Here is a 25,152-nt window from a genome sequence, read left to right as displayed (position 1 = left end):
GTTCGAAAAACTTACACACAATAACGAACGGTTACTGTCAAACATTTAATAGGCTTCAATTGACGTTCAAACTCTACTTTCAATCGTTCCCGGTTCGAATCCGAGTAAGCATTTCCACAGCAAGGTACAGCTTGCACTCAAGCAAGGAAGTGACCACATTAACGGTAGCCCACGTAAGATAATTTCCCTGTGCATATGTTGATTATTTACCACAAGTTTTAATTTGCGTCCAATATTGCAAAATACAGCGTACCTGCCTACCCACGTACATTTATCCTTCTATATACGTAGGCCTATCGCCACGGTGGTCTAGCGGTTAGAACGCTGGCCTTGTAATCCTGGGGTCTCGGGTTCGATTCCCGGCGGTGCCCGAATTTATAACTTGTGTTGGGCAAGGCCGTGGTCTAGGCAACACGGAGTTTTCCTCCGTGGCATCCCAACAATTACTCCATTCACACACAGAAGAAGGCAATGGCAAACCACTTCTGGATCATCTGCCAAGAACGTATATGAACAGGTCCCAGTCCGAGAAAAGGATGGAAGGATCCTGTTCATATGGACCTGTCGTCAGACAGAACACTAAATAATAATAAGATGAGGTGGTCTAGCGGTTAGAACGCTGGCCTTGTAATCCTGGGGTCTCGGGTTCGATTCCCGGCGGTGCCCGAATTTATAACTTGTGTTGGGCAAGGCCGTGGTCTAGGCAACACGGAGTTTTCCTCCGTGGCATCCCAACAATTACTCCATTCACACACAGAAGAAGGCAATGGCAAACCACTTCTGGATCATCTGCCAAGAACGTATATGAACAGGTCCCAGTCCGAGAAAAGGATGGAAGGATCCTGTTCATATGGACCTGTCGTCAGACAGAACACTAAATAATAATAAGATGAGGTGGTCTAGCGGTTAGAACGCTGGCCTTGTAATCCTGGGGTCTCGGGTTCGATTCCCGGCGGTGCCCGAATTTATAACTTGTGTTGGGCAAGGCCGTGGTCTAGGCAACACGGAGTTTTCCTCCGTGGCATCCCAACAATTACTCCATTCACACACAGAACAAGGCAATGGCAAACCACTTCTGGATCATCTGCCAAGAACGTATATGAACAGGTCCCAGTCCGAGAAGAGAAAAGGATGGAAGGATCCTGTTCATATGGACCTGTCGTCAGACAGAACACTAAATAAAAATATAGACCTATCATACGCTTAGCATTATTTAAACAAAACAAGTAGGTTTATAATGAATAAAACAAGCATTGACACTTTGCACATATTTACGTCACGTTCGTATTAATTTCGATAACTGTGCCTCAGCGGATAAAAAACAATATTCTGCGTTGATAAAGAGACAAAGTTGACGCCTAGCAGGGATTAAAGAGTCTGCCTTGTGTTTCTGCTGACTGGTGAAATTTTAAAACGTACTGAACATAACATTATGATATGGAGGTGAAGTATTATATACTATTTAAATTCACTGATAAAATTGTTCTCGATTCTAAGAAATTATCGACCGCGCGTGTCCTTTGTTCACATTTTAACGTTCTTTAATCAGGATGTCCACGATAACCTAGCACACATTTATACGGACGTAAACAAACCTGAGCGACAACGCTGTCCTTTAACTTTCCATCTCCTTGCAGCAAATAACGTGACTGTCGTGTACCACGCAAAGACGGAAAGTCAGCCCTGAGGACGCGATATCGAATTTCTATTGAAAACTCCCAACCTCTTTGCATAATAATCGTTCCTGTTTAGATCCTGGTATCGCCATGGAGTATGGAAGGTTATTGAATTTCTGCTCTATAAGGCCAGAGGGGGCATCCACCCCCCCCCCCCTCCGCCTCGATGGCGTCTCGTTCAATCTCAGACATCCTTCGACATCACGGGAACAGCGTTTGGAAAACATAGCCGAGTACTTTTACGCCACTGCACTTAAGAAGAGAGCTGTTTAACAAGTTCTGAAAATAATGACCACCAATCCTTGCATACATAAATTTAATTAAGAGCATTCTCTGCGTAAAAAATGAGACACTTGGGGTTTTCGCAGCTGTACCACGTCTACCAACATACAGCAATAAAAAAAATCATCCGTACGTTACAGCTAAGGAACTGAATCAGCTTATATAACAGAACACGTGGGTATTTAATACATTAACTGGACTCTACATTTAAGAAACTAACAGAGAGCTTCAACTTCGTAATCAGCAGGATCATTGATCCACACAAAAGGCAATGATCTTAGCTCCGTGTCCCATGAAATTATGTTGCCGGTGGTGCATGCCCGTGATAGGTTAGCTCAGCTCAGCTCAGCTTGTTGTTCCACTCTGTAAGATTTGCTGTGTCACTGAATTAACTTAGCCTGACCTAACCTAACCTGACGCATCGTAACGAAGGACACGTCACTTTATAACAGAAATGAAGTGCGCGTGGGGATTTAAGGCGCGTCGTGTCTCCTTTGCCACATAAAATCCGTACTCGTTTCCCGCAAGACCAATCGGGCGGCGGTCGCCCCAAACCCACAGCGAACAGATTCGACGCTTCGACTACGTCTCCACCCCCCACACCCCCTCACTCACTCCTTATCTGTTTCGTGTCTCACTGTACCTTGTAGATGGGGAGGGGGGGGGGGACGCGGAATGCGGCAGACAGTGAAGGAGAGAACCAGGGGGACGGGAGACTCAATTATATTCAGTTCGCTGGAATGGAAATCATTTTATTTCGTCTTCTTGAAAAAAGAAGTAGGTCCTTTCCAGGCTTTTCATCCTTGATCTACTGCAACAGAAAAAATACTTCCATACTTTCCTCCGAGTTTCGATCCACAATTTTCATTCTGTTCTTATGTTTCATTTTCCTTTCTCCTTTTATCTGCTGGCACATTATATATATATATATATATATATATATATATATATATTGAAGTTACCAACCACTCCAAAGAACACATCGAGTTACAAGTGGGAATTTCGACCAGGACGTCAGTGATTTTTCTCGTTCTGTATCGAAGTTACAGTTTCCAGAAGTTCACGGAATTTATATCCTGTTTCGCAAAAGACAGCCCATTCAAGTTCAGTCTTCCCTAGAATAGACTTTGAAACGAATGTGAGGTTATGTGGGTTTTCCGCAGTGCGTAAGACGTAATATTTACGTTTAATACGCTTTGAGCTGGATTAAGTCATGTTCTTAAATAGGAACTACGCTTCCTTTCAAGGCTCATCGGAATAATGGAAGACATTCAACATATCGAATGAACGTGTAAGCTTATAAAAGGCCTACATTAATCAATTCATATATTTTCACTTATAATGTTCAAATATTCTGACTTTAAGTATAGATTTACCCTGGAATCTAATGACTAAACATGAACGTATTTTATTTCCCCCCCATGTTTATTACTCGACCAATTTCGTAGGATTTGATGTTTTCACGGTGGTACTTCTTCTGGGTTGTTGCGCCGTGTAGGTGGACACTACCAGATTACACGGCGCAACAACCCGGAAGACACCAATCTCTTGACCGATTTCCTTTCAAGCAACTGTCATCAGCATCGTCACAGGCCAGTTCTAATCTTCATGTTTCTTGATCTTTCCTAGCAAAGTTGAAACGAAGAGTTTCTGCAGTGACGGAAAACTGTTAACCAGACAAAATACGGTCGATTCGTTCGGTACAGGATGATCGGGAAATGTGTCCCTGAACTCCTTAAGGCAAGTTACGTAAGAACGAGACGCCGGGTAGCGTTCTAAAACAAACACTCGTTGCACCTGTGAAAAAGACATCCTTGCACTTCGACTGTTGAATGACGCACGGGCTCTTGTATAGTCACAGTGACAGTGTGTTTCTTAATCCAGTCATCAATACCTATTTTAATCTGGGTTGTGTGTATTTTCGATCATCCGGTACTTATGGCTGCTTATAAGATTTTAGGAACAATGTTCCTGGTATCATAAAAGTGCAATTATCTCCTTCACGAAGGTCTTCGTTGTGTTTAAGTAGGAATCTGCTTGCAGCGGCAACAGGTTATCAACTGACTGCAATACGTCGTGCGTTCTTATGTAGTTCGCTAACTTAATCACCTCGAATTCGAGAACAGTTTTCGAAGATTACTCTATTTATTTTACTGTGAATAAGGTAGTATATTTGCGTCATATTGTGAATTTATTTAATATCTTCCGTCAAATCACAATTTTAATAAGATAATAAAATATAAAATATTTAAAATATCATTTCACGTTCCGCATCGAATGATCGATTTACAAATTGGAACGTCTCTTACGACATGTTTCGGTTATATTTAACCGTCCTCAGGACGTGAAATGATATTTTAAATATTTTATATTTTATTATCTTATTAAAATTGTGATTTGACGGAAAATATTAAATATTAATCTACTGTGAATGTAAAGTCCCTTATCCGCAACGTAAATATTTAGCAGAATAAACGGAAATGTGCCTTAATTTTTATTCCAGTGCAATGTCAGCTTCGATTCAATCGTGGTTGCAACACCACAATTTAGAAATTTACTCAAGCTCAGAACCTTCACACAAAACAGTAATCGACAAACAGGCAAACCTATCAAAAGAAAATATCGCACTTCGGACTAAATTCATGAGTGGCCTATAGGCCGTCTCCTAACTTATGGTTCTGATCGAGGTATCGAAACATTGCGTTCTCGATTATCTGACCCACAGTCAGCTTCTCAATAAGAACTCTGCTCCATATAGCCACGGTCCTAGCCTCAAACCAAGTTTCGTGAAAATCGGTCAAGAAGTTCAAATGCTATTCAGAGTGTAGAGAACATACACTTGGTATGACACCAAATAACAGACAACGGCCCATAAGTTGTACAAAGAGCTAACATCGCCATCTGTTCAAAAATATAATCCTGAAACAGAAAGATTCACCAAATGGAATCACATTTGAGTTTTAAGTTCGTAGATATTTTACACCTGATGATGGTTTTATAAAAACTGAAACATGTTGTGTAAAATGTTCCAAAATGTAAATCGATCAATCGATATGGAACATCAATGATATTTTATTATCTTAATTATAAGAAATTTTAAATATTGTGATAAGACGGATTAAAATAATTAACTGTTTTGGGTCACTATTTCGAAATAACACAACCAGGACCGAGCAGGTGTGCGACGGGGCCCTGGTCTAGGAACTAAATTGCGAATGCTTCGATAATATGGCCAAGTGTTGACAAAGGATTACATCAATTTATTCCATTATATCCGGCACAATGCTAACTATCTCTTGTACACGGTTTCAATGTGCAGGCAATAATTGTACAGGCTCAATCAGAGTATTATAATAATTTATTACGATTACACATTAACTCTCCAGTAATGTTAGACGCGATGGCTGTGTGTGTGATATTAACAACATTCGATATAGTCATTAATCAGTAGTCTAAGCATAGATAGAAGAATATTGGCAAAGAAAATCTTACAACAACAATTTAAATGTTTCTGAGGAAAATTGCGTAAGTCAAAAATTAACCTCATTGTAAAATTAAAAAAAAAATCCCAGCATCTCAACCAATGAAAGTTTATCGAACATTTTTTATTTTGAATCAATGCATGTATTTGTGTTGAAACAAGGGGATTTTTTTAACAGTGATGTAGGTAGTTTATTTTCACAGAAATAATAGAAAAATAAATCAACGTGATCTGCCTTTCGCAAAAGAAATGCAGATGCAATCAACACGCCATCGTACGTCTACACAACCGGATGTAACCTCACTGCAGACTGATTACAACTTCTGCTTCGTACTCCAGAGGTCCCCGGATCAAATCGCGGCCTGAAGAGGTTTTCGAGGATTTCCTCAGTCCCTTTAGACGAATTCCGGGTTTAGAATCATAAATTAGGCCATGCCCAGGATCGTTTCACGTCTTTTCGTATCCGTGATCCATTAATCATCCCATCATCCTACGCTGTGCAGTCTGAGTTAGATGTTAAGCGCTGGTGATTTGGAATTGCAGCATTTTCATAATGAGTAATACGAAAATCCATCAATCAGCGTCTATTATACAACTTCGTAAAGAGAGCCACGAAACTTTTATCGAGATACAACCAGCTCTTATTAGAACCATCGTCAAATCACAAATAATAATTACGAAACACATTTGAATGTTTTAATCTTATTCCGTGAGGTTTACTGACGTGGAAGAATTATATAACAAGCTGCCGTGTTTTTGAGAACAGTCTCACAGGACGTTTACTCGGGGTAAGTTACAAACCACGAGCGTTACCACAGCAACTATGCCAATTTATTCAGTATGAGCTTGTTGTAGTGAAGTTGTTCCCCCATTGGCTCTTACATGCACACAACATTAAACACAGACTACGCTGCCTTATTAACACCCCGTTCCAAAGGCTTTATCCATGCAAAATCAAAGTGCGTGGTTATCTTTTCTCACACAGGGCTCTGATATTAATTATCTCAAGCAAAATTATATTGAATTTAATAACAATATTGAATCTGTATATTAACAAATTTTCCTTAGTGTTTTTCAAGTTTTCCTTCTAGTCTCTCGAATAAACTGCAAGGAATTCTAATCTGTTTAGTTCCTCAGCCCTTAATCTTATAAGAAATTGTATGTGAAATGAAGTGAGTTGGTAGAAAAACTTTGTATTTCGATTCAAGAGAAAATCTACCACCACAGTTTGAGAACAATGTTACGAAAAGAGTGACCTATATGCCGGATTTTAAGTACTAAAGAACGTGACATCACACAACCGCCATTTATATGGACTGCGGTTAAATGTTTTAAATGCCAAACGGATCGCTTCATGCATTAACCGTATACGATTATACAGTGACGAAATATTTGTGTACATAAATCGCGTTTTGTTTTCATATTACATAATCTCCTAGCAGTCGCCAGGCAGACAGAACGGAAGGAAACTGAGAAAGCAATATCAGGGTTATTATTTATATATTTATTTAGTGTTCTGTCTGACGACAGGTCCATATGAACAGGATCCTTCCATCCTTTTCTCGGACTGGGACCTGTTCATATACGTTCTTGGCAGATGATCCAGAAGTGGTTTGCCATTGCCTTCTTCTGTGTGTGAATGGAGTAATTGTTGGGATGCCACGGAGGAAAACTCCGTGTTGCCTAGACCACGGCCTTGCCCAAGACAAGTTATAAATTCGGGCACCGCCGGGAATCGAACCCGAGACCCCAGGATTACAAGGCCAGGGTATAGGAGAAAATATAAAGTGGCTGATGTTATTATTTATTCCAGCCAATTAAAAGGTGTAATGCTAACCTAAGCCACGTGTCTACTACGCGACTCATTACAGAAGGACCAATCGTCTTTCGGACTTTGCATCAAACAACTTTATTCCGCGTCAGTGGCCGACAGGCTGTATCTGAACGTCATTCGCTTCAACTGAACGTGTTCACCATCCGTAACAAATTCTCCTGCACGATAAACTTTATTACGTGTTACGTTCAACTTCGCCATTTCAATACGAACTTCGGCGTAACTGGACACTAAGCGGTAATGTTGAAACGCAATAGGAAATTTAAGGCAGGAACTTGACTTCCAGACCGGTGGTCACAATTAAGCAACATCTGTAGCCCAACAACGGGAGACGATTCTTCTTTCCATACGTGATTCCGAAGCTGGCGTCTACAGCAAACCAAGCGAAATCGTTATAATGCAACTCGGGCAGCACGTGGAAAGGGGAATAAAATATGATAAAAGAGAAGCCCGTTTCGGTCACTACACGTAGTTTCAAAATCATATGACCACGTTCTTCCGGAGTATACGACACGCATCTGCCATGGCCCCACATAAAACAATTCCCATGAAACAAACACAAACACAGCCTCAAATCACGGCCAATTCGTATTTGTTTGTCAACACATAATTGCCTCGAACATCTAAAATTCCTCAAACGATAAAAAATAATTTGTAGTTTAGATGCGTCATGTTTGTGTTGAAATTCAGTATATATTTATTTATTATTTCAGTCTATACACAAACTTAATTTTTAAAATGTTGTTGTTAAAATTAAAATTAAAATTTAGCGCTGAAATGTAACGTCGTAATAACGATGAAAAGCGCTAAATTTTAATTTTAATTTTAAAAACAACATTTTAAAAATTAAGTTTGTGTATAGACTGAAAATAATAAATAAATATATAATAAAAAGTAATCTTGAACAATTTTTAAATGTGATTTCATAACGCCGGTCCCGCACTGTTTCTGCTCGTTTTCGTACATTATATTCAATTTAAATAATCCTCGTCTGCTTTGCTCAGTTTTTCCCGGCTGGAGTTCGGTGAACAACTTTGGCTTCAGGGGCGAGTTCCATAGAACGTTCGAAGTCAGTCATCGTTTCGAAAAGCATCGCAGCCTGTTCTATGCAAGTCTTCCGAAAACCCCCAACTAATAAACACTCGCCCTGAAGATGGCAATTGATATAGTTGGCGAAACGTTGGACAAGTTTCAACATTCAACGGGGCTCATCCCCCCCGAAAGCCAAAGTTTGATTTTTGTGTTTCTCGTTCGTGAAACTATGAAATCAGGAGACGTTAAATAAAACACTAAACACTAATGTGTTCGCATCAACATGTACGTACACACGTCACGCGAACACATTTCTTTACTCATTCAGGATGAAGGGCGGCTGAGGAACACGGGTAACAGGAAATTGAAGGAACAAACTGACAAGATCGATTCGACAAGCCACGAAATGTCACCCCGAACGGAACTTTTGCTGCTGACTAAAATCATTCGAGGCGTTACTGACGAATTCTGAGACGTGCTAAACGACGTTTGTACTAAACCTTTACACTTTACGGAACACGAAAAGTGGTTAACAATTCTATCCATTTCACGATAAACTACCCATAAAAATTGACGGGTATCTGTACATCGTACAAGACTCGAACGGGGGTACCTCTTGAATACACGTAAGAAATGTTACGCGCCGATGCAACGGAGAACCAATTACTCGGACGGTTCAGTTCTGAGTACCAACTGAATTCCTCAGGCACTAACCAAAATATGGATGTCAAGAGTGTTACGGAAACTAGGCCACACACACCTTCTCGTGGGTACGTCTTTGCCCTGTCCCGTCAAATGCTTCGGGTGATCTACTGTCATCTGATGAAGCGTGGGGATTGCATCGGCGGGGTCAGATAAAGCCACTCGCAAGAGCCTAATCAGTGCCGAAACTCCACTAATTTCATGTCTAATTTTAAGACCCTCAGTCACCGTTTGCATCTTCTTCTCTGTGCATTTTTGTTAGACACAGACTGTACCGAAGTGCTATCCCCCTTCCCACTGTACTTGTGGTTTGTTCAATATTTTCGCGAGCAAATTCTGCTCTCCCTTCGACCGACGCACCTCTGACGTTTGCATATTGTCTCTTCCCACACTGGCCTATTTCTCTATTTCCATCATTCATCCCACTAAATTCTCCTGTTCAAAAGTTAAAATTAATACTAATTTCAATGTCTTCTGTCATTCATTCTTGCTTCCGATTGTTCATTTATTCATCCAATCTACTAATTCGATTCATTCAAACATTCACTCGTCCATGAATTCATAAAAAATAAAATTCTCGCTCATTCCCTCATTTCTGAAGCCCGTATTATTTCCTGTCTTATTCTTTCAAATGAACTACTTTCAACAGCAAAGCCAAAGAGGATCTTCAAAGAATATTAAAGTTTCGGAATAACCTCAAGGAAGGAGATAGCGCTGAAAGTATGAAAAGCAGAGTAAGTAATAACTCGACCCACTGCAAAAACAAATTTACGATACAAAATTGAAAGCCACTAAAACAATGCAGAAAGATTAAACAAAGATGAAATTGTCTCGATACTGATCCTGATTTTCGATGCTGGCTGCATGGTCCTCTGAAACGTCGGGAAGAAGCCGACTTTAACACGGTGAAAGCAGGGCCGACATAATAACTTATTAAGATCAGTTAGCTAAATAAATATCCACTAGACACAACAAACAAACATACAAGAATAATAATAAACAGGAACTTAATTAAAGTAATTAAATTAAATTGGAAAGAGTCACACGAATACGTGGCAACATGATTCACAGAACGATTGTAATTAAGAAATCATTACGGGGCCTGAGTATTTCCGTAATAAACGCTGTTTTTTATAACGTAAACTGCATGCAATCTATTCCGGCACATCGTCACGAAACGATGAATTCAGCCGAACACTGGCATTAAATTTCTGCAAGAAAATTTTTAAACTCCGTGTACACGGAGACGTAATTAAATGAGTCGAAATCGTCAAGTGACGTAGGCCATCAATCTCTCCTGACCGACGGATATTCAGCAAAACTACGTGAGCAAACTTGTACCGTACTTAATCAAAATTCGGCAAGAATTAAGCTGCACCAGACATCAGATATTTCCAGAACATTCTTAAGTTTCAGCGACGTGAAAATTATATAGGCATACAATTTTATAAGATTTCTTTTTTTACGAAGGTTAGGAGCCCTCGCCTAGGGAATTCTGGGAAAATGAGATCAAAGAAGCCAAGACGGACTCCGAGAATCCTTAAGAACTCACATTTCATGCTGTTGGAATGACCACGGTCTATATGTAATTAATTATCTGCATACAGCGAAGGCACTGAGAAACTTATATTTGCTCAGCTGTCCAAAAAACCTCCCTGCTTCTTATAGAACAAGTTCATTGTCTTGTTCACAAGGTCCCATCTGATACAAGTTCGCACACACCTTTACATAAATTATATTTAACATCCTCGTAATATTACCTGCCCATCTACGTCTAGATCTCCCAAGTAAACTCTTCCACTCAGGTTTCCTATCGAATTCAATATGCGTTTCACAGCCTTAAAGCTCCTGCTACATGCCAAACCAATCTCAACAAAATGACGGATGAGGAAAGTCGTGACGAGGACATGGAGGTGCTGAGATCTGGTGGCCATAATGAGAACTTGTTTACAGTATTTACCGTAAGATGAGCGGCAATGTGCCGCTCCCCGTCACTGAACAAGTCGCCCCGATGAAAGGGTTTTCGTTTGAAAATCCAGTGATCCCTAGGGATTCAACCGATTCTCTATCCAGTCAACTCCAAAGGTAAACTGACTTGGGTAAGGTAAGGTATAAATAACACCGCGTGCCCCATTGAACGTCAAGCAAACAGAGGAACCCGTACACTCTCGCCCCGCCCCCGACAGTAGCGAGCATCGCTTACAAACACGGCGCGACGCTGCGAAGACGTCATGACGTCATCAAGCCTGATTACTTTCGAGCACAAACTTGGAGATTTGCTACGTCCATATCAAAGCGAAAACAGGAGATACATATAGTAATATCCAGTAGCTAGAAAAATTCACACAAAATCTACATTCTGTATATCACAATCTTACGCTCACTGCCCCCTGAACAACAGAGCGGGTACAGTCAAAGACAAAATAGTTTAATGTCTAGCAAAATTACGACACCTAGCGAGTTGGTTGATTTCAAGTTTTCGATCAGATAATGATGTCTTTAAACGTTGAACGGCATAGCACTGTAAGCTGATTGCAAGTGATAAATTGAAAATGATGTAGAAAAAGCTGTCTTCGCGTTTTTGAGACAGATCATAAATTAAGATGAGGATGCGTGTCACCTGCATTACATGAGAGAATCGGTAACAGACAAACAATTTTGTTTGCAGACAGCCGAGTATGCGATTAGCCTTTTAAACAGCATCCTGTATCAATGAATTTTAACTGGTACATGGTCTGTACATTTGAATTACATGTACATGGGCCTATCTATAAGCGGATTTTTTTTAGAACTGTGAGGAAACTCGATTTGGGCACGGAGAACTCACATGGACTCCATAAAGGCAGTGCAAATCTAAACAACTTTCGTAATGGACTTTCTAGTGTCCTCTGCTGCCAATTTTGCATCCTTTGTGTGGTCCTGTGTAATTTATATCGCATAAAGCGATGTAATTTTCGCATCATGGCCGGTGTTCATCTTCCAAAACGTGTCAGTTATTGTGACCGTGGGATGAGACTCAAAGGAAAGTTTATTTTGTTAGTTTCTCTATCAAGTGATTAAGGGAGACCGGAGCACAAAGGGATGGGATGTTCGGTCCAGTTTGTTGTTGGAGACTTTTTCATTTTGGCCACATGTCGAACGTATTACATAACACAGCGCACATACTGAAGTCATTTACGTGCTTAAAGAAACATTTAGCATTTGCAGTGGAGTTTGGGGGTGGGGGGTGCAGTCTGTATTTAATTTAAAGAAAACTCCGTAAATAGACTTTGATAATTAAATGACGAAAATTATTTGTGTCTGGATATACTTGCCGTAACATTGGACCACCTTCAAAACTGACACTGAATTGAAATATAAAAATACTTTATTTATTTATTTATTTAGTGTTCTGTCTGACGACAGGTCCATATGAACAGGATCCTTCCATCCTTTTCTCGGACTGGGACCTGTTCATATACGTTCTTGGCAGATGATCCAGAAGTGGTTTGCCATTGCCTTCTTCTGTGTGTGAATGGAGTAATTGTTGGGATGCCACGGAGGAAAACTCCGTGTTGCCTAGACCACGGCCTTGCCCAACACAAGTTATAAATTCGGGCACCGCCGGGAATCGAACCCGAGACCCCCCAGGATTACAAGGCCAGCGTTCTAACCGCTAGACCGATAAAATACGTTTCGAATAAGCGGATCAGTGCCTTAATTCCATGCCTCTATAATTAATAAAAAAATATATATAAAATAAACTGATAGTCGTTTCAGCGCAACTGACTTGTATTTGAGATCCTAAATTAGAATCTCGACAACGAGTATCCTGACGCGTGTCACAAATCATTTTCAGGCAATGCTGGCAAATTCTGCGACGACAGCTTAAAGTGAGCCACGACTTCTTCCTTCTCCTTTAATTCTAATTCATAATACATTATAATTTTATCGTTTCTACGACGCTGAAATTACATTTTAGTATAAACATCGTCATTAAATGCGTATTAATAAATCTGCAGGGCTACGAGATTAGAATGGAGACAAACTGAACATCTGAAGACTGAGCTTTGATGGAATCACGAAAGATGGCAAATCTAAATAAGGCAGAGACTCCAACGAAGAAACTTGAATGGAGAAAATGTCGGCGTTTGCCTTTGGAGTCGTGACGCCGAGTCGTCTTGTAGGCAGATACCAATGCTTCGTAGGAACATACTGCCTCCGTTATCAGGTCTGAAGTCGGAGGTAGTAACTTACTTCCGAACATGGGAATATGCCTAAAGTTCCTTAGGCCTTACAACGCAGAAGACGAACACAGATATCATCATCTTTATAAAAATCTGCAATTCTTACGTTCCGGTTAGGATTTTAAATAAAAATGTGTTTTTAAATCCTACTTTCCCATCATTGGTGGCGGAAAATTTTCTAATATGCTACAAAATTAATCTACGCGCCTTCCGTTCTACACGTAAACCCCAAAATGACTCCTCCGATGTGTCCATGGTTTGAACAAATACGAGAAACCCTGCGAACGGTGCCCACCAGGGAATAATGATTACTGCAAATAATATAATGCATACCCCCAATGGAATATTTTTCTTGTTCACTAATTGAAGACATTATGTCCTGGTCTGTCACTTATTTTCACATCATAAATTAGTAGGTTCAAAGCCTCTCAACTCCAGCAATTTTCCTGCAGATTGTTCATCCTGTGAAGTGCTTCTGGCTTTATTCGTAAAATAACACAAAATCCACTTGTTTGACTAAAAACAGAATCACAACAGCATCACGTTATTGCAACATTAACGAAGTCATGACGTCTTCGGTCTACAGCCGCTACGCGCTCAGTACACAATTCTGCACATTCGATACGGAAGGTAACGTAGACCAGAAATCTTATTGGGCAAAAATTGTCCGACAAATTTTCGATTTCAGCATTACAACCGATCACAACGAGAAGCTGAAATTTTGAATTTGCACTTACAACTAGTTAAATCACACGTCATTTTCAAGGTTTTCTTTACGAACTCTTAAAACTTTATGTCAATCTGCACCCATCGTCCTGATGATGGGAGCAGTAAAAGCATCTCTGAAACGTCTGTGTACGTCTACCAAAAGACAAGGCGCTACATGCAATCCAGAAGACAGCCATCTTGAAATATTAGGTTCCTTAATAAATGTTTTCTGCGAGTAAAACAAATAATACGGACGAGATGTGGTTATAAGGAGGAAGGCAACGAAGTGCGTTCAGAAACGAATAAAAGCAATGCCAGCAGGCATTTCTCATATGAATGCAATCTCTGTGAAGACGAAACAAGACACAAACAACATCCAATACAATTATCAAAAGACTGAAATGTACAATGCGCCTTGCAGAAAAATAAGATTTCTGGAACTGATTCAGGCGCTCTCTCGAAAAGAAGAAGAAGAAGAAGAAGGAAAAGAAAAACATTTATGTCTCGTTTCGTTTTGGGCTGAAGAAGATTTATAAGATGCTTTTCCGCATTCCTCTTGATTACGGGGATTCAGTCTCTGGCCTCGTTGATAGAAGATTTTCGAAGACAATGAATGGAGTGTCACGGGCAACAGTCGCTCTCCTTCACCTGTGAATGGTTTGAAAGGAAGCAGACCGGACGCCGACGGAAAAAAGCCGTCTCAAAGAAAAGTCATCAGAAGCTGAGTCTAGGGTCTGCAGACTTCACGAAATTCGTACCAACTATTTCTCACTTCCAGTGTAAATCTTGCGCGATATTATTGCTTTCATTCAACACAAAATGCAACTGTCTCGATTTTCTGGGCAGTTCATTGATTGAAACACTTTTCAGCCAAAAAAAAAAAAAAAATGTTTGTTCTTATAGAAAGGGGGCTCTCAAAATACAGCCCATGACAAATTTATTAACGTTCATTTTCTCTTACTAAACATAACGACCAAAAGTTTAGTAGTTGCAAACGCGCATGACAGCCACTGCAGTGTGTAACATTACCTTTTAGCCTAGACCACAATTTTGTGTCATTTATACATTTAAAGAATTTAAGCTCTGCATATCGGAAACAATTCCAAAAAATACTGTAGTTTTTTCAATTAATTGTACCACATTTTAATGCGAGAAGACCCTAGGCTTGAAAATTTTACGCCTATATTAAAAAAATGTCGGCATAGAGTTCATTGACCAGGGACCCACTTGTGAGCAGTTTGGATACCCCTGTCCTGGAAGACAGAGTGGTACAAGGTGACTGTAATATTCTCTCCTTTTAGAGCCATCGAAAAGGCCTAATCGATTACTCGGGAAATGGAGTTCGTTCTTCACTGACTGGACGTCTAGCTGTTTTACCACACGAGTTACGTCGAGTTAGGATGGCGCATTTCGGCTCGTCTCACAGTTATCTAAGAAGAAATGATCTAACTAAATGCATTAATACTGGCAACAAATTCAGAACGATGAAGTTTTACGATGATTCATTGTTTTCATATTACGCACTGCCTGTTATTTAAAATTATGCTCGTATAAAAATTTAAAAAAAATGTTATTCTCGTATTCGTATGACTGTAAATAAAATCTTTTCATTTAAGGACGCTTTCAGTGTGTCAGACAATATAGCGCCCAATGAGAAGCTGACAGCGAATAATGAATTGGAAAGGATGTGGAAGGAAACAGTAGTAGCCTAAGGCAAGGTCAAATATCGGCATATGCCTGGAGGAGCTGAGGAAAACCACGAAAGACCTCAGTCAGGATAGCCGGTCTCTGGGCCAAGATTTGAACCCGGGACCTTACGCATTTGACGCAGGAATGCTAACCACTCGACCCCGACGGTCGGTAAAATTAATATCATAGTAATCTTCACAAACCACTGTCAAAAATGACCGTGCAATGATGAGGCAAACTTGTCCTCGTGTTCAATGAAGCCTCGGTCCATGGAAATGGGACTTCACAGCTCGACGCATTCGTAACTTCGACGCCAGAGAGAGTTGAGTGTTATCGTCAGACTCCAGGCGCGTTCTCCGCTGTACATGGTCTATTTCGAGTCTCAGAGCAGCTAATATATTTAATCGCAAGCCCCTTCTATTAGATTCACATCAATTGTAACTCCGTGGAAAAAAAAACACGCACTAATGGATAAAGAAACCATCTCGTTGCTAAGCCCCCATAAAAATGGCTGCTAAAATGTTACGCAAACTCATTGAGCTGGTATTAGGATTCCATGCGTAACTCCCAATAGAACTGTTTTTATGCCAAGTCTCCTTCATCTCAGAACGACGGGATTAAGAACGTTCACATTAAAACCTCGAGTTTCAAAGCGAAACTGAACAAAAGAACTGTTATTAATCTGAAGCGACACCACGACCCGCGTTTGTTTAATCTTACCGATATTCTAGTGCTAAGTTTTATGTGCCTGGTTCATACACTGCATAAATCCACGAAATTCAGTCCTTGAGAAACTAGTAGTCGCTCATCTGGTCAATAAATTCGCTGTCTTTTTTTTAAAACCTGATGGTTCATTATCGTCTTTGAGTCTACCCCCTGATTTGTATCCCGAGGCTAATAAATGCAGTCCACATTATAACTCCACGTTCTCCTAAGATCGATTTTAATGCCAACTTCCTGTGTTTGAAAAGGTATCTAGCCTTAAGGTTTCGTGACTAAAATTCTCCAGCCAGTTTAGCCTCTTCCGTGGATAGTAAGATTAAACACTTCCATTACAAAGAACAATTGTGCAGACATAATTAGCTCAAAATTATTCCACTGAAAATGTCGGACGAACAACAAATTTCCTACCTGTTGGCAGTTATACGTATAATAAATTACTGTTAAATCAGGTAACTGAGTATGAATTTTTTTCACTTTTTTATATCAAAACCGCATAAGCCTACTGCGTGAATCTACTAAAAATATCAATATCAGAGTTCAATTGTCATCAAAAATCACGAACGAGTTCCACCACCAGATGAGTGAGCTCAGTGTCGAAGCTGTTCAACACTAACCACTGGCTAAAGGAGTTGGGTTCCCACTGTTACCCTCCTGTTCGCAAACAGCAGATCAGAAATTTCTATTATCGGCCCACATCTGGAAAGTAAGATTCTGACCGATTAATTCTCTCTGGCAACGTCATGGTTTGAGGCGAACGATACGAAGGGAAAACTTCCTCCAGGAAGCGGTCGAGGCCTATCTGAAAGTATTATTTAAGTATTCGCTTTGAGCCTAACATCACAGTCGTTTCACTCTGGCGGGACTCACGCAACTGTAAACGCCTGTCTGAAGGCTTCTTACTCTGAAAATGCCCCGTTATGGCAGGAAAAGAGAGGTTCATGCATTTGACATTACCTATTATATGATGTTGTGATGGGAGGATAAAACTTAAGCTGTATTAAAGGAAAAGGGATTCACTTTTAACTTTATTTAATTCACGGTAATTGATTTTTAAATTCCACCTGGTCGCTCTTCACAACCCAACAAACTTCTAAAACTCTCTACAGTACTTTTACAAAATCCCTAGGGCACTGAATGCGTTCACCAGACTGTGACTGACATAAGGCAAAACATCTGACATCACAAATCCCGTGCCTAGATAATTATTTGAAATCTACTTTCATTTAGGCCCTAAACAAAAATATTCCTCGGGCGATTCTATTATGATTCCGATTTAATATCAGCCTCTAATGGGACGAATACTATTTATTAGCCCGCTCTTGAAAGGAAGCCAAACTGAATCGACAACGCGAATTAATGTCTCATTATCATCGTCATGTCAGGTCCTGTCTTGACAACACTTTTCCCGATCGACAGATTGGACATAAGAGGATAAGTTGAGTACCCCCTCACGTTCGCCAGATTTAACCCCACCTAAACTTTTCTTGTGGGGTTACTTCACGGACGAGGTGTACAGCACAACGCCAGAAACAGTTCAAAGGATCCGGCAAGAAATTGAACCGCCTTCCGCAGGAACTGAATTTTAACGACAGCTTCTCATTCAATCGCTCGCCGTTGCGAACTGCGCCACGAAGCTAATAACGGTGAACATTTCGAGAACCAACACCAGATTCGCTAATTCACTACGTGCCAATTCTGACGTATGTAACTTTTTAGTTTATTAAAATTTCTATTCAATTCAACGAATGTGTATATATCTTTTTGGAACACCCTGTATTCCTTCAAATGTTCAGATTCTTCTACATAGAAAAGTGGATTCAATAAAAGCTGAACCAAACTTTATATACATTTTAAGGGTCAATTTTGTACGGCGTTAGTATGATGACAGTAAAACATCCTGAAACGTTTTAACCGTTATAACGTTGGGGTCACTGAAGGCAGGGGTTTAAAGCCACCATAGGCCTAAAAATGTCGTTGAGACAGCCATAAACAGCTCATTTACTACACATTTACTTACAAAGTAATCTCAGAAAAGTAACCACGTGGAAGTGTTCTGGTAAAACTATATTCTCACTCAATAAAATGCTTTCGGGTCACTAACCGCATGAATCTGCCATATAAACCAACGTTTCGGCAGGCATCTCCGTCCCCATCATCAGGGATCCGATCCCGAAACGGTGGTTCCTTTCGACACTCGACGCGGGTGGTGACCTGAGAGCCCTTTATCGACTTTACTCGCTGTAGAAACTTCAAGTAACGTTTTTACCGTTTCGAAACGCATTCGCATTCAAAATCAGGAGTCTTCTTGTGTTCTGTCGGTCTCGTCACCGACGCTGTGACATTGAGGACTCGTGTCTTCTGGATTGTGACGGCACTCTGTCTTATAGACGAAGTCCCTCCCACACATCGTCACAATTCGGAGAACCACGTGCCCTCCGCGAAACTTCGTTGTACAAGAGCATGCGAGTTGTCTCATGCTGTGTAATTGTGTTATAAACTAAGCTACAAGGAATTCATTTAAAAAAAATCTAAACTAATTTAAAGAGAAAAGTGCTCAAGAGTGTTCACGAAAATATCGTCACGGGACTGCAACCTGAAGAAGTCCAATCCTGTTCACATATCCACACGCTACTTATTCATGCTATCCTAACACCTGCCTTCATCAGCCCTAAAACTTCCCACGAGGTTTCATAACCAAAATTTCGCGTGCAATTCTTGTTTCTCACACACGTGGTATGTGTTCCACATAACGCGATCCTCCTCTATTTAATAACCGGATAAAGGACGCCTCTCATGTCGTCTTCTTGAAGTGCAAATGTAATTTGCTTACAACGCACGAGAAAGCGATGGATGCAGAGACAACCGACAGCACGGCTTCGTTACCTTGAGCGAACAAAGGCGAGCAGACAGTGTTCATTATGGATTCTACACACTGGAGAGACGACAGTCGAAAAGGGGTCATTGTTTTACTGGAGGCACGTTATACCTCATTACCGCTTTCATATTGTCTTCTCGAACAAAAAACTTTCGAACTGAATACCGTGTCGTAGTAGCCCATGGATTATATGACTTGGATTGCAGAACAAAAGACGACAGTTGAAGGAAAAAAAAAACGCCTATGCCACCATAAAATTTGCGGATGAACGGCGGTAGACAACATGGCGTGTAGCGCACACCCGATTTTCCAAAGGATCACACAACGCCCAGACTCTGAATGTGCTTTATAATTCACGCGTCGTAATAAACAAATTGAACTTAAAGCTAATCGCTCCGGAACATCGAGTCAGTGGTCAGAGATGCCTCGCATTTCGGACGCATGCCAGCAGTAAGTTCCGAAACGTCCGTGAAATTTCCACTCAGGTCTACCAAGCGCAGTCCTGCACAGCGTTCTTACCGAGCAGATTCAAGCACCACTGCTTCAAATGTCGGCCCAGAGGCCCAATACCCTGAAAGCATTCTTCGTGGTCTTCCTCAGTCACTCCTGGGAATTCTATGACTGTGCCTCTACAGCTTCCTTCCACATCCCCTCCCATTCATCAATGGCACTATCAATCGACGCTGTATAGTCTGAGCCACTAACAGCGTCGTTAAACAATGAAGCGTCTTATGTTCTGACCAGGTCGAAGGAACACGCCACGAAGAAGTAGATATTTTCACGTTTCATAATCAATATACTGCGTGCATTTCTGGTTTCTATGCCTGGCACGTGTCCTCATGCACTTCTTCCTTTATATTTATTAAGTTCGAGTAAGTATTTTCCCCGACGTTTCGTATTAAAAACACCTTCAAATTTTCATATTCGCCGAAACAATTTTTTTCTTTTAAGAAAAGGAAATTCTGTCATTAAAATAAATTGTGGTGCCCCTCGTATCTACTACATGACGAGCCTTACCCTCTGTTTCTGTAAATAAACAGCAAATTTTGACATGTACGCCGCGACACTTAAAAGGTTGCAGGGTTGCGTTACGGCAGAACGCGCAGGTGTGAACCCGGCTTTAGAGGTTTAATTTAAATTACTCATCTCTTGGAACAGCGGTCATCAAACCGCAGATCGCGCGCCGCATGAGGTCCTCTGACGTGTTTTGTGAGGCTCGCGTACATAGTAATAGCCTCTTGTACGATGAAAAACAGTTAAGTTTAATATAATCTCGTAGGTACCTGCCGATAAGTCGGCCGAAGGCAAATTATTCAGCTTACATGAGAAACGTCATCGGTGAACACTAGACAGCAACAGAAATGTATAAGCAACGTTAAGTATCTCACCAATGACTCGATCCGTTAAAAACATTACTGAGTAAAATGTGGAGTTTCTGCAAAAGTATGCCTCATGAAATGGCATTTTTAATAAAGTGTCGCATTTCCCTCGGCGAGTGAATAAGATAGGGCAAAACGTGGCTCTGAGTCTGCAAGCCACGTCCTGAAAATCCCTGTGTCCCAGTGTGAACCTTACCTCGACGCAGGATGTCTCTCGCTTTCAGCGATTAGGCCCTGGCGACTGGCACTACACGTGTCCTGAGGACACGGCAATTTGTAATCCCGCAAGGCCGAGTTATGATGGTTAAACCACTGTACACCGCGCACAGTAAATTCCTCTTGCCTAGAAATCTACTGGGTAAGTTGTTGATTTCATTTGCAGCTTTCAGCTTTAATTGTTTCATGTGTTAATATTCGCTAATACCACGTTTAATTTCACTGGTTATAAGCACAGAAGCTAACAGACAAAACCAATGTAAATAGAACAAAGAATCACCAAATTCGTAGTAAAACAAAAATTCTGCGCGTTCGATGCAGACTCTCAGGATGGTTCGAAACGCTGGAACGAGGAGGATCTTCTACCGCGAGGTACTCACTGTGGGCCAATTCTGGTTTGTTCAATGACCGAGCGTCTGGCAAGGTTGAAGGAGTGGTGGATGTCGTCATCACGAACCCGTCTGGTTGCTAAGAGATTGCAACGAGATTATTTATTACCATGTTTATCACCACACGCGAGAATTGTTATGTTGTGTGTAAAAGACACTTACCGGATATGCAGTCTCGTGAATCACCGAAGTCCTTGAAATATGTTTGTTTTCACTTAGAACTCTGACATCATCCAAGTGAGAACAAACTTGGAACCAATGCCTGGTGTTATACCTTTGTGTCCTGAAGAACAGATGTTACAAGAATTGGACGAATTAGGCACAAATTTGGAAATAAAAACGAGATTGCACAAAACTCAGAATAAAGCCTGTTTGTAAGACTCTTTTCCTCCCAATGTCTGCCCCCCACACTTTAACGTGATGGATTACATTACAGTTTTAAATTTTCCTTCACTATTATCATCATCATTGTTTCAAATTATATTATGTTATGTGCTAGCATTTGTGATCTCATAGCGAATCCGTCATCCCAGAAGTGCCAACACGACTAGACAGCCCTCCTCCAAATGTGCCAATATGAACAATAGCAATGTAAAAGACTAACAACATTATTAACAATAATATCAGGTGTTCATTGCTTCGCAGTAATGTTATTTCCGAATGCGAAGCCACGCCAAGTTATAGGCGCCACATTCGATCGGAAACTGCAGGAATCAAGAAAAATAGTGTAACACTTGCCACCCCGTTCACGATTATTTACAGGTTCCACAGAAATTTGAAGGAAAAAAATTAATGTCACACTGCTCCGCCTACATTTAATATCCTGTTCACATTCTTCAGCACGAAAACATTTTATCGGCAAATCGGTGCATGAAACCATCTCCTTAAGAAAGCCAGGTCCGCGTAGTGTCTGTCGCCTTTCATCCACGTGCGAGGAGAATTTCACGCAACCCGGCCAAAAGGACGACAACAAAACGTCGTTTTGATTCAGGAAATTCGAAGAACGTATCAGTCTCCAGACGTAACAGTTGTAAAAGGGGAAAGCTGATGATAGCTTTAGCTGGTCATGGCACTCCCCGCGTTCTGTAAACCTCAAACGTTCATTACCCTGTTCACAAAAGCCTGTCACCGGTCGCCATCTTGAACCAGATCATTCCAGCACAAAACCTCCAATCTTACTTCACTAAGATCTATGTTAATACTATCATCCCACCTGCACCTTCCAGTCACATATTCCCCTCAGATTTCGTTATCAAAATGTTGTAAGCATTCCTCATTTCCCCTGATGACGGAGGAAGTATGACCTCTGAAACGTTGGTTAACATCGACCAGACTACACAGCGCAACAACCCAGAAGACAGAAATCTTCATACTCTGATGACGGAGGCAGTATGACCTCTGAAACGTTGGTTAACATCGACCAGACTACACAGCGCAACAACCCAGAAGACAGAAATCTTCATACTCTGATGACGGAGGCAGTATGATCTCTGAAACGTTGGTTAACATCGACCAGACTACACAGCGCAACAACCCAGAAGACAGAAATCTTCATACTCTGATGACGGAGGCAGTATGACCTCTGAAACGCTGGTTAACATCGACCAGACTACACAGCGCCACAACCCAGAAGACAGAAATCTTCATACTCTGATGACGGAGGCAGTATGACCTCTGAAACGTTGGTTAACATCGACCAGACTACACAGTGCAACAACCCAGAGGACAGAAATATTCATGTATTTAAAACTTGGTTTCATTGCCATAAGTGATGAAGAAACGTGGCTAGGAACGTGAAATATGGGCTGATATATTATCGACATATACGAACACAGGTCTGAGAAATACGAATGCCGACGACAAAAACATTTCAAGTCGCACTTGTCAACTTTGGAGTAGCGACCATCTACAGCAGCAGGCTAATATTTTAAGAGAAAAGAATCACTTGTCTATACAAACAATTTTATATATCAATTCTTCTTTACGGGCAGAAGAATTTAAAATAAAAGCAGGGGTCATAAATCTTCCCGAAACGTTTGTTGTTTTGTGTGGAAAAAATATATGTGCAATACAACGAGCGAGAACACATTTTATAAGCGGTTTCTGGGTTCACGCAGAGGCCGCTCGCATCCACGACTTTATTTTCCTCAATTCCGCATTACTGATTCATTTCCACACGCGTAAGAATGGAAACCTAGTGAAAAAGAAGAGAACAGAAGAAATAGAATAGAAGAAACAAAGATATGAAGGAAGCCTGCATTATGGAATCCACTTTTCACCCCCACGTATGTGACCCATAGCGGAATGTGTCCCCTGACAAACATATTTTACCATTTCCTTCTCCCCTCCTTCCTTGCTACCTATCTCAAGACACGCTTTGTTCCATCTTCATTCGTATTTTGCAGTGTGACCATAATCTCCACGTATAATTCGTTTCTTGATGGGAATTTTAAACATTTCGCGCACACCGTCTTCATAGCACGATAAAAATTCTCTAGCACTCTTCCTCCCTCCGGCTTTCCGTTTCTCCTCGAACGCTCACTTCCTTCATCACGTAGGTCTAAGGCCAGGAGAGTCCCCTAAGAATGCTGACATTTGCTACACCACGAAGCGTTTATACGTTCCTAACTTACAAATACTGGGAAAGAATTATCGAAGATGACAGGCGCCATGAGAACGTGATTTGTTCCATAACGAAAGAAACGTGGCATTACAACGCGACGATGATTAAGATACGATCTGTCTCCGAGAGTGGACCCAATCCTGAACCAGCGCAGAACCTTTTTCAGTGCTCTGAAATCAACTGCGTAGGTTATACACGACGTATGAATCCCTCAAAGCGTCTAGGTTGATTAGGGTGATAACAACTTGGTGGCAGATCTGAGACTGATAAATACAAATCATCGCTATAATTACGTTTATTTATTCAAATTAAATCCAAAATTATTTTACTGAAAGCTCAGGTATCACTGCCACATGTCGACTGCATTATTCGTCGTGAATTTAGTTCCTCGACGGAGGGACAGCTGTAAGGCAACCACAGTCCTCCCTAGAGTTCGGTGTCATTGGAACAACAGCGCAGTCTTTGGCTGCAGGTGCCTGCAACCCTGGGGACGCGACTGAACACGGGGGTCAATTTGTCTCGTATGATAGGAGCAAGACAGAAACTTTGTTACGGAAAGAAGTCAAACATGTAAACTGTCCAGATCTATTGATGTCATCCTACAGTGCAAGTCACCTTCGTCTTTCACGTTAAGGGAAAAGACAGGAAAAGGGCTTTTGAAATATTTGGGCCCAAGACAGAGAAAGTGGAATGAAGACTGTGAAAAATTTAATAATGCTGATCACGAGCGATCTAAGACCAAAGAAATCTCACACTGTCAGCCGATTAACGGAGCTATACATGCACTCACTCTGCGACGCAAGGATTTCGAAGTCCGCACTCGTATCTGGAGCCTTCCTTCAGTCTAAAACGGATAAGCATCGCACAGGCGAAGTCCTGCATCGCTGGGACTTAAACTTCCGATTGAAATATGAAATGAGAGTTCCTCTCGCTCAAAGCATTGAAATGTGCCAGCTTCTTAAACGCAGGTAATGAAATATCCCAGGATCTCAGACATTGTCTACGGTAATACGCCTTTCGGGTCCTTAGAAAAAAGGCTAACGATGACCAGCTGGGCACTGTTAGTCTCTCAATAGGGACCCTGATCCATTTAGGTAGGTAATTTTATGTTATGAAAAGAATTTAGAGTGACGTATCAGTTCAGAAGCTACAAAATCAAATCTGTGTTTTTAAAATGTTTGCACGTTGAAGAAAATGAAAGAGGCAATCCCAAAATTTGCATCATTTGTTATTCTTTCATGATCGAAAACTGGTTCGGACCCAATAAATAAGAGGGGGGGCGAGACAGGAGAGAAATATTGTTCCATTGTACCTGAT

At 41.0% G+C, this 25,152-nt stretch overlaps 1 protein-coding gene across 7 annotated transcripts in view; it reads right to left on the bottom strand.

Annotated features, from left to right (window-relative positions):
- The window catches only part of LOC110836787 (uncharacterized), a 648,071-nt gene that overhangs the window by 335,680 nt on the left and 287,239 nt on the right, over positions 1-25,152 (bottom strand). Inside the window, exon 1 of one of the 7 annotated variants that reach the window (XM_087340438.1) lies at positions 20,804-21,010. The exons of the other annotated variants lie outside the window; for them this stretch is intronic. The gene's annotated coding sequence lies outside the window, so the exon portion shown is untranslated. Of the gene's footprint in view, positions 1-20,803; positions 21,011-25,152 lie in introns of those variants that run through there. 7 annotated transcript variants of the gene reach the window in all.

The sequence above is a fragment of the Zootermopsis nevadensis genome, unplaced genomic scaffold, assembly GCF_977971745.1.
Source record: "Zootermopsis nevadensis isolate Lab colony 2312 unplaced genomic scaffold, Znev_1.0 Znev_ptg000061l, whole genome shotgun sequence".
Lineage (NCBI taxonomy): Eukaryota > Metazoa > Arthropoda > Insecta > Blattodea > Termopsidae > Zootermopsis > Zootermopsis nevadensis.
This window is presented reverse-complemented; position numbering and strand designations above follow the sequence as displayed.